Raw genomic sequence first — 10,774 nt, 5'->3', positions numbered from 1 at the left:
GACAGTCTGTCAAGGCTACACGGGTGGATCTTTGTCTTTGGCGGTGGCGATGGCGGAAGCAAAGGGAGAGTGCTGCGCAGATTGCACCGATATACATTTCGTGATTGCGTGCGGACAAGGGAACTGAGATAAGTTCCAAAAAAATACAAAAATGTCCTAAAATTGTCTGGTGCCGTTCGAGTGGAGTCAGGAGAAGAGAGAGATAAACACAATTCTAAGTTATTTCCTTTCTCGAACGACTTTCGGAGGCGCTATTCGCCTCTTGTTTGCAGCCCTGAGCCGGTGGTGGAAATTCTACGATCCTATGGCGGGAGCGAGTCTCTCCACTGGATAACAGCTCTTAACTTCCCCACAAAATAGTACTTGTTTAACACCCTGCAGGAATAATGGGTTTAGTCAACGCCCCGACCAGGATTTGAACCTTCCAATTGCCACCGAGCCACTCGGCCAGATGGGTATAATTTCTGTATGTATGCGAGCTGATGGGTCTCTATCTGAGGAGTCTATGGGTCTCTGTGTCAGTCTATGGGTCTCTGTGTCAGTCTATGGGGCTCTGTGTGAGTAGTCTGTGGCACTTTATTTGAGGATGTGGTCCCCGTGTGAGTCTCTACGCCTCCAGTCGAGTCTGTGAGTCTCAATGATGTGAAGGAGGGTGCTGCACACACGTTGCTCTATCCACTGCTGAATGAAGTCTTCCGATAGATATCAAGTACGGTGCTATGAACAATATTGTAATTCATCCATCTCACCCATTGACAACCGGCCAGAGGGCTCAGCGCAAAAGCAAGGAAGCTCAATGCAGCGAGACCCACGTTAGAGGGAAGTCAACAGCCGCCCCCGTCATAGGAATGTGGAAGTTCAGGGCTGTAAATGGAAGACGAACACCGCATCGATGCTCATCGTGAGCGCTGGAAATCACTTTGACTTTGACGTTTGTGTGGAGCACGAAAACGAACATCGGCCCCTTTCCCCCCACCCCCCCCCCCTTAAATCGCCGCAGCCGCACGGGGGGGGGGCACACGGGGGGGGGGCACAAGGGTGGGGCCGCACGGGGGGGGGGCACATGGGGGGGCCGAACGGTGGGGCACATGGGGGGGCCACACGGGAGGCCGACGCAGCGGCCCGGGATGTCTCTGATAATGCGGGGGTGGGGTGGCAGGCAGGCGGGTGTGTGTGTGTAGGTGGAGGGAGGGGTCTCTCTTCTCACCCTCGCTTGCCCCCACGCCCTGCCCTCTGGCTGCCCCGGCTTGGCCACTCCCCGGCCCTTTGACGTCGTGGCTCGCCGCAGGCCATGCCGTACATTCCGCCAAGCCATGCGAGGCGTCCTCCTCCATCATCATCGGTGTCACCTGTGTGTGTGTGTGTGAGAGATGTCGTGCACACACCTGATGATGATGATGATGCGTATTGTCGCCTACACACGGCGCTTCTATATCGGTCCGTCCGTCCGTCTATCCACATATCGATCTAAGGATTTCTCAACCGTGTGTGTATTTATATATATCTCTACACGGACATGATGGGTCCGGGTACTTTTGGTCGATCCACTGCTGGATGCGGTCAAGGTGTTGTTTGACCATACTTCACCACGCTGGTCAATGCAGGTTGGTCATGGGATGGTGGTGGGGGGGAGGGGGGAGACCCAGAACTGGTTTCAGATGTCACTTGTGACTGATTTTGGCCGTGGTCGCGAATCGAACTTGAGTCGCCGGGACTCGGAGCGCACTGCACTAACCACTGTGCCACAGCTTTCTCCGGGAACAATGCAATTAAATTACGTAGAAACAATGGGATAAACACGGCAGATGAGTTAAGGAGTTGGGGCGTAATGGGGCAATGGTCAAGCACATTGGACTTGCAATCCAGAGGTCGCCCGTTCATTATGACCCCTCGGCACGGCAGTTGGGGCAATGCGGGGAGTCAATGAAATACCCGCCCGAGATCACCTCTGACCAGCCAGCAATAGTGTGTGCACCACACATGTCACGGCGTGGTGGGGCTAAAGAGTGGGCACTCCCGCCTCGTCCGAAGACGTCTGGTCAGCAAAGGAAGAGTAGGCCAAAAACAAAACACTATTTCAGGACTCTCTCTCTCTCTCTCGAGTTAATTCTCGTGAGGGCCATTCCGCTCGCATTTCAAGATTGTTTTGCTTCACAAGATGAGAACGCCAGAGTGTAGGACGAGTGACCCGGGCTATTCGTCTGCTGTCATGGGGGCGCGGTGATCGCTGTCTGGAATCCCAATGTGAAGTTGTAACGCTGCACTGCACAGTTAGTCGCTCGCTGTCGGAGAGAGGGAGGGAGGACTCAGAGGCGCATGAGGAGGAAGCACGGACGAGCAGCGGGAAGGCAGCAGCAGCAGCAGCAGCCACGGGGTGGTCAGGAGCCGGCGCTACCAACAATTGCCCCAGCTCTGCGGTCCTCTACATATCGAAGTGTTATTGGACAATTCGTTGAGAGCTCCAGTCCCCCGGGTAGACACGTGAAGTGGATTTACAATCCGTCTGTTCGCTGCAATTATGGCATCTGTTTGAAATCGATAAGGGATTGTAAAATGGATTGGGTGGATATAAACATTTACGTTATAAACAGTGATGTGATCATCATTATCAGCCATGGTCAATCCACCGCTGTATGAAGGCCTTCTCAAAGCCGCCGCCATCCCCCCGCGATCCAGTGATGTAACGATCCATCGAGCGCTTGCACGGGAGCGGATTTCATCACTCCATCTCTGCGGAGGACGTGCGGATTCCCGGCTGCACTGCATCTCTCGCTAACTCCCGACCATCAGTTCACGGGAATAAACAAACAAAAAACCGCGTAGCTTTCTTAAATCAAATGTATCCCAACAAACAAACAAAACGACACTAACCCTTTACACGACACTATTATGTATCGTTTTAAAGGTGTGCATTTCGGATGCGGTGAATGTGCGAACATGCGTTGAACTTCTTTCGTACCGTACGTAGCCAACCGTGACAACCGGAGGTGCGCGCGGGGAGGAAGAACAACAAACTTAACACAACAACAACAACAAGCAGCAGTTCTAAAATAAATTAGTTTTTCAAATCTTGAATGAGAGAAAAGCCTCGAACAAAAGTTACCGGCAATGCCCCGCATTTCCATAACACAGTCTTTTTTGGGGGGTTAGATTGCGTAAGTATTAATGTGTCGTTAAACCCGCCAGCACCCGACACAGCAAACTAGTAAGGAGTTTGTCACGTAAACAGAACGTGCCGATTCGTCACTAGTACAGCAGCACACCAGTGTGTTGGAGAGCAAATCCACAACATTCACAATCTGAGTCCGACGTTTCGCCAGTAATAATTACAACCGGTGTTCATACATCTTGACGCCTCCGGGGTTATTGCCGAAAAGGGTCAAATCTATTCTCGTGTTTTTTTCATGCCTCTTTGTTTGAGCAGCTGTTCAGATGGACGCACGGGGTGAGACAGATTAAGAGACGGGTAGACGGAGAGGCCAACGTCGATCTCCCCACCACTTAGACTCAAACCGGTGCCTCTCCGCTCGCCTACCCGCCTAGCCTGTCTGTGCGATCTCGTGAAATCTCGGAAGCGAAGCAGGCGCATGAGCCTAAGCGCGTGCCCTGCGTGGCTGAGTGACGGTGGTGGTCACTGGGCGCCGCAATTACAGCAGCGAGTGGGCAGTGCAGCAGCCTCTGCGCTCCCTACCCCCCCCCCCCCCCTTGCGTCCTCAGCCAACCCCGCACTGCCCCAACGAGGTGAAGTATGGGTCAAGCAAATTCTCCGCGACCCGCACCTTGCGAGGGAGAAATGCCCTCATCCAGCAGTGGAGTTAAACAACAAAACGGCTGTGCGTGGGTAGCACAACACAGTCGGTGGGTCAGGGTCGGTACAGGGAAACTCCACGTACGCTGCAACCGGTGAACTCGTGGGGATTCCAAGCACGTGTAGCAGTGTCCAGAACGTTGTTTTTGTTCATTCACACGCCTTGGCGTTTGCGCAGAGTCGGGGGAAACGGCAGCGAGCGTGGTGCTTTACTGCAGGACGGTGATGGGATTCATGCCGGCACTTCTCAATTCTAGATTTGAAGCTTTCGTGACTGCAAGGATTCATACTCTTAGTTCTTTCGGTAAAGTCACGTAGGTGAAAAATGAAATAAAATAAAAAATAAAAATAATTATTTTTTATTAATTTTTATTTAATTTTTTACCTACGGCACTTCTCAAGTTGCGTTTCGACCGTTCTGTGTGCGCATTTGCAACCCCGGTCTGCCTCCCGTACTATCGCCACGCAATGTCTCGACGGATGGTCTCTGAGCTGGCAAGCGAACGCGCGATTCACCGTCACATCGACTAATATAACGAATATAAGAAACCAAGACGCCACGGTGGCGAGATGTTCATTACCTCGCCTGATACACAGGAGGTTATGGGTTAGATCCCAAACCCTGACGCCGATATATTTGGAGTTAGCAATGCGTTGTGTCTCCCCCGTGGTCGCGTGGATTTTTCTCCGAGTCCTCCGGTTTTCTTTCCCTCCACATCTCGAATCAACATCGCGCGTTTTAGAGTATTTGGCTACGAAACATTTCCACGCGATAAGCCACTCCGTTGAGTGATGGCCAGGTCGCTTCTGAAAAAGAGCTGTGGAGCTCAGTTGGCCTTACCCGGTAAAATAAAACATAGTAATGCAGTAAATTTCGATTTAAAGCTTTCGTGACTGCAGGGATTTATCTTCTTGGTTCTTTCGGTAAAGTCACGTAGAAGGGAGATATTAAAATAATAAAAATAAAACATAATTAAATAATACAATTATCACGACGTTTCGGCCACAACGCAAGCAGCCGTCCTCAGGTGAAGTTGATATGCAAATTCCTTTGTCAAAGCGCTCTTCCTCCCCTAACCCAGCTTAAATATACGCTGCCAAGCTTGGTGGTGTTCATTCAGACGCTGTCTTTCCGACAGACCTGTTCTTCACCTGAAGACGGCTGCTTGCGTTGTGGCCGAAACGTCGTGAGAATTGTATTATTTTATTATGTTTCATTTTTTTTATTTTATTATCTCCCTTCTACGTGACTTTACCGAAAGAACAAACAAAAAATAGTAATGCAGTAGTTTCAAAATTGCACGGGTAAACATAACCGCTCCGTGTCACCCTCAGAGCCCCCCCCCCCCCCCCCCACTTCAACGGACCACCACCCTCCCCACGCATAATACGCCCGTAGCAAAGGGAGACCCTGGGCTCTACGCATGGCCAACACGAATCCCAATTGCGCGCGCACATTAACCCCAGCTGTCGCTTGACGGAGAGCTGGGGGGTTAATGTGCACCTTATAGGGCTGCTGGCAGGTCTCGCTCGCTGTGGACACGCGTTTGTCGCGGCCCGAGAGCGAGCCTGCGAAAAAAAGATTTATCGCTTCGACCCAAAAGCAACAACAACTAGACGCAAAGTGAAATTGCAGAGGCAAACATAACCGCTCTGTGTGTACCCTCGGCGACCCCACTCAACTCCCTCCCCCCCCTACAACACACACACACACAACCCCCTCTCCGCCACCTCCCGTGAACCGGATTAATCCGCAATGTTCGTCGCCAAAGCCGGATCAGACCGCTTCTCAAGTCTGCAGGAAATGTGACCCCGACGAGACGACGCACAGACAAAGATGCCCCGCATCGCCTCCAGCAGACGCTTGTAACAAGCGTGATGTTCGCGAGCGACACCTACAAAAGCCAACAGGGCACACAATGGGGCGGGTGGAACAACAACCACGCCCGGCCGCCTTTGTATCCCCAGCACTACTCTTTTAGACACACCCCACCGGACATTCATTTACGGCTGAGTCGACCTAGTCGAGGCCCGGCACCGCGAGCAGGAATCCAACTCGGGTGGCCGGATTCGTAGCGCAGTGCGCTAGCCGCTGCACGAACGCTCCCAATTCAACGAGACGCAACAACCACAACCGCCGTTCGACACTCAGCGGCGATGACGTTACCCACGGCGCTTGTGCCAAGCTAGGTTACCACCTTGAGGCTATCACGTGACGTGGTTGAAGGCTCGCTTGCTGACAAGGAGGTCACGGAACAGAGCCAGGTGCCATGTGGTTGTCTTGACTGGGATGACCGCCAGACGCACTCTCGCACTCACTCCGCGTCCACCACAACCTCTTATTGTCTTGGACCTGTCCCCCCTCGTGTGCGCGTCTCACAACCACAACTAGGGCGTGGTGCTGGCCACCCACCCCCTCGTGTACCGTGCCGGCCTTCACCTGTGCTGGCTACCCACCTCCTCGTATTCCGTGTCGGCCTTCATCTGTGGTGCATGGCCACCCACCCCCTCGTGTACCGTGCCGGCCTTCACCTGTGCTGGCCACCCACCCCCACGTGTACCGTGCCGGCCTTGATAGGTGCTGGCCACCCACCCCCTCGTGTACCGTGCCGGCCTTCACCTGTGCTGGCCACCCACCCCCTCGTGTACCGTGCCGGCCTTCACCTGTGCTGGCCACCCATGCCTTCATCTGTGGTGGCCACCCATCCCCCTCGTGTACCGTGCCGGCCTTCATCTGTGGTGGCCACCCATCCCCCATGTGTACCGCGACGGCCTTCATCGGTGCTGATATTCACAAACCGCGAGGCTCTGCACCAACGGGGCGTGGGGTTCGTGGCTGCTGTGGGTGTTGCATTTTTTTTTGTCGTTCTCCATCGCCGTGGAGTTTTTGAAAGAGTCTCATTTTGGGCCATCCCCGCCCGCACCCCCCACCGTGTGCGCGATGACAGAAACTGATTCGCGTGGCCACTTCCCCCCCCAACTACCCCGGCGACAGCGACAGCGGCGGTGGTGGCGGCGGCTCTGGCTGATAACGAGGCAAAGGGCACGGTCTGTAAGAGGAGGGAGCTTTCACAAGATGGGCCCTTTTTTGAAACAAAGCAACAACAAAAACCCCGATAACAACGGTCATTGTTTTGCCAACCTGCAGCTTTGTGCCAACGCTGTATAACTAACTTTTTTTTCTCAATCTCCATGAATCACGGTTCCTGAGCAGGGGCCCAAAGGGGCCAACAAAACGGCGAGCGGCCAGCAACAAAGGGCACGATTTAAAAGGCGTGACATATAAGGCGAGTTGACAACGCGCTTCTTGAATTGGGCAAGGTTATTAAGCGCTTACTTGGCCACAGAGACGACGAAGACGGTGATGGCGATGATGAGAGGGAATTACAACTTGCTGAGACTTTTTTTATTGGATATCTGTGAAAAAGAGCTTCATAGCTCATCGGATTTTTCCAATCTATTTATAGAGATTCTGATTTTATTTTAGACACTTTCTTATTATGAATGTTCAAGTGGAGGTGGAGAGAGAGAGAGGAAGCGAAAGGGGAATTTGCTTTGACCTACAGTGTGGTGAGCGAGCGAGCGCGTGGGTGAGCGCGTGGGTGAGCGAATGAGCGAGCGAGTGAGTGAGCGGGCAAGTGAGTGTGCCAGTGAGTGTTGTAGCCTTCGGTGTGTGGTGGTTGAACACAATATGGATGAGATGACGCAGTGAGTGTGGTCATGCTGAGCCGTCAACATGGGTAGAGGAATCCACGTAGCACCGTCGTTATTGTCGTACGCTCGTCTTTCCGAGCCAGAAGAAGTCAGCGAGTGAAGTTCCCGGGTCGAAGTACCAATTGTAGTAGCTAGCGATAGACGATTGACAAGCGGGCGACTGAAACGCGCATGATGCGAGTGACTCGAATGAAGCAGTGAGTCCCAAATCGTTATGTAACAGCGACAAACGATAAACACAACAACGGTGTCTGTCCGTCTGCAAGTCGGTGTGGCTGTCACGGCACCCTGCTGGGTAATATTAGTCGCAGAGAATCGAGAGAGGGCTCAGGTTACCAGCAGTCTCGAGGGGGTAAGGGACGCACAGTGGCGTAGCTGCCGGGTGCACAGGCGGTGGTTGTTGGTGGTGGTGGTGACCCCTACACGAGGGCCTATGGGCGGGAGGGCCATGCAGGTGCCGACTAACGGAGAGGTGTGTGGGGGTTGGGGAGGGCTGGAGGGACATTGGATAGGGGCCCCCAAATTCCATTGTGGAATGACAGTAGCGCCAACCTATGGTGTGAGCGGACTAGTGGCCACGGGAGGTAATGACAGGGAGTCAGCTTGCAGTACGAAGGGACTGGTGACCACGGGAGGTAATGACAGGGGAGTCAGCTTGCAGTACGAAGGGACTGGTGGCCACGGGAGGTAATGACAGGGGAGTCAGCTTGCACTGCACGTAGCCAACCGTGCAAATCAACAAACTAAACACCAACCATGCCGCACCACTGTAAGGGAGGCTGCGACGGGTTAACCCCCCATGTCTTAGCAGAAGAAGAGTCGAGGGGATCCGTCTGACTGAAAGGAACTAAGCTGGGAGCCAGCGGTCCTGATTACCGTGGTCAAAAAAGCATGAACACAGTAGTACCCCTCTTAACGAGCACCCCTGATAACTAATCGCTTAACGACGGGCCTCCATGGAGCCCAATGCGTAGTGTATAGTGTAGTGTATAGTAGTGTAGTATATAGTAGCGTAGAGTATAGTAGCGTAGAGTACAACACCTCTTAACGACCACCCCTGTTAACGAATAATCCGCTTAACGTGCCTCCATAGAGCCCAATGTGTTCGCTTAGCGACCATTTTCCCGTTAACGACGGGCTCACGACAACGAGCCACGCGGCCACCAATTTTCGGCCAATCGGCGAGCTCCAAAGTGGTCTGACCAGGCCTCGGCCAATCAGCGACGTCCATTCATGAGCTTTAAAGTGGAAACAACTATTTGGAATTATTGGTGTTTTTTCAAGTGGCATTCGAGTCTCAGGGCACGCGCGTGCCTGTGTGTGTGTGTATGCGGGTGAGTGTGTGTATCTGTATGTATGTGCCCACCCACCCCATTGTGTGCCGTGCCTGGCCTGCATAGTTACTCACTAACCGCATTTGCCACAACAGTATGATAAGGCTATACGGGGGATATTTGTCTTTTGTATGTATGTGATCACTCACTCCGGCGTGTGCCATGCCGGCCTTCATAGGTCCTCGCGAACAGCACTTGCCCCAACAGTCTGTTAAGGCTATACGGGGATATTTGTGTGTGTGTGTGCGTGGGGCTGGCCACCCACCCCCTCTTGTGTCTTGCAGGCCCTCATAAGTGCTACCTGCTAGCAGCACTTGGCCCAAAAGTCTTAATGATATAGGGGAGATCTTTGTGTGTGGAGGGAGCAGTAGTGCGCAGTAGTTAGCGCGCCGCGCTCTGAAACCCCGACGACCGAGTTCGATTCCCGCTCATGGTCAACACCGGTGACGGATATTTGAGACGGTACTGGGCCTCCCCTAGAACGACTTAGCCTCAAATGAGTACCTGGTGCGGTGTGTAAAAATATCGCCACTGGGGAGACAAAGGTGCGTCCATAAATGACGTCACGCGATTTTGGACGATTTTTGACCCCCCCCCCCCTTCGTCACACGGCGTCACAAAAAGTCAGACCCCCCCCCCTCAAATATGACGTCACAAAGCTCTGCCCCCCCCCCCCAAAATAGAACATGCTTCAAATCGCTTTAAACTATTGTCATTGTAGTGCGTATTTAATGTGGCGCTGCACTCTGATGTTGTAGGAGAAAACATTGATTAAAAAGCCTATTTAATTAAGTACAACGTATTATCTATATTTATTTAAAGTTGCGCATTTTGATGTGACGTCACATTTCTCAACCCCCCCCCCCCCCTCGTCACACATCGTCACAAATGTCTGACCCCCCCCCCCCCCCCAATAGGTGCGTGACGTCATTTATGGACGGCGCCAAAGGCGGCCGGGCATGAAGTTGACCTGGTGTGCTGTGCTGGACTTAATAGGTACTCGAAGGGCCTCCATAGAGCCCAATGTGTTCGCTTAGCGACCATTCCCCCCCGTTAACGACGGGCTCGCGACAACGAGCCACGTGACCGCCAATTTCGGCCAATCAACGAGCTCCAAAGTGCCCTGACAAGGCCTCGGCCAATCAGCGATGTCCATTCGTGAGCGTTGGGGGCATTGTTTAGAGGTCAGTGTCTTCTGCGCTTCGAAGTGGAAACAACTATTTTGAATTGCACTGGTCAACAACAAAAAATCATTTTTTTCTGGCCTGGACTTTTGCAGCTGTTTTAGACTAATTTCAGGGTGCTGATTCCAAATCTGATCTCAGATTTGCTCTATCACATCTCATTTTTATGCTATCGGCATACCCCATTTTCATTGATTTTACCCGAAATTAACTCTGTCACTTATGATTGCAAGTTGTTGCGAGTCAGTGACTGCTTTAGTGTTAAAATATGGTGTTGTATTTTTAGGATAGTGTGTTTATAATATAATTTTATGTAGATATCCACATTTATTTAATATTTTTCTTCTACAGTTTTTATTGAAAATGCAATATTTGTGATAGACAAGAACTGACGCCAGATTTGGAATCAGCACCCCAACATTACCTTAACACCGTTGGAATACCTTATGCCAGAAAAAGTGTGTTGACCAGTGTTATTGGTGTGACTGTATTTCCTCTATACTCGCTTTAGCGGCCGGTTTCGTGCAACCAATTACCATCGCTGTATTCTAGGATATTACCGCCAGAGGGCAGCAGAACATTTAACCGAATCTTGTTCTGAAAGACAATCGCCACGTAAAGGAATTTTCTCTGCGAGTGAGCCTGACAACGTCACGGCACTTGGACGAGTTCACTTTCGTCGTACACAATTGAGTCAAAGTTCGATCTGACCGCAAGGAGCCAAGGAGCTCCTA

Source organism: Lampetra fluviatilis, chromosome 41 (assembly GCF_964198595.1).
Source record: "Lampetra fluviatilis chromosome 41, kcLamFluv1.1, whole genome shotgun sequence".
Classification (NCBI taxonomy): Eukaryota; Metazoa; Chordata; class Hyperoartia; order Petromyzontiformes; family Petromyzontidae; genus Lampetra; species Lampetra fluviatilis.
The sequence above is the reverse complement of the archived record's forward strand: the minus strand, read 5'-3'. Positions refer to the sequence as shown.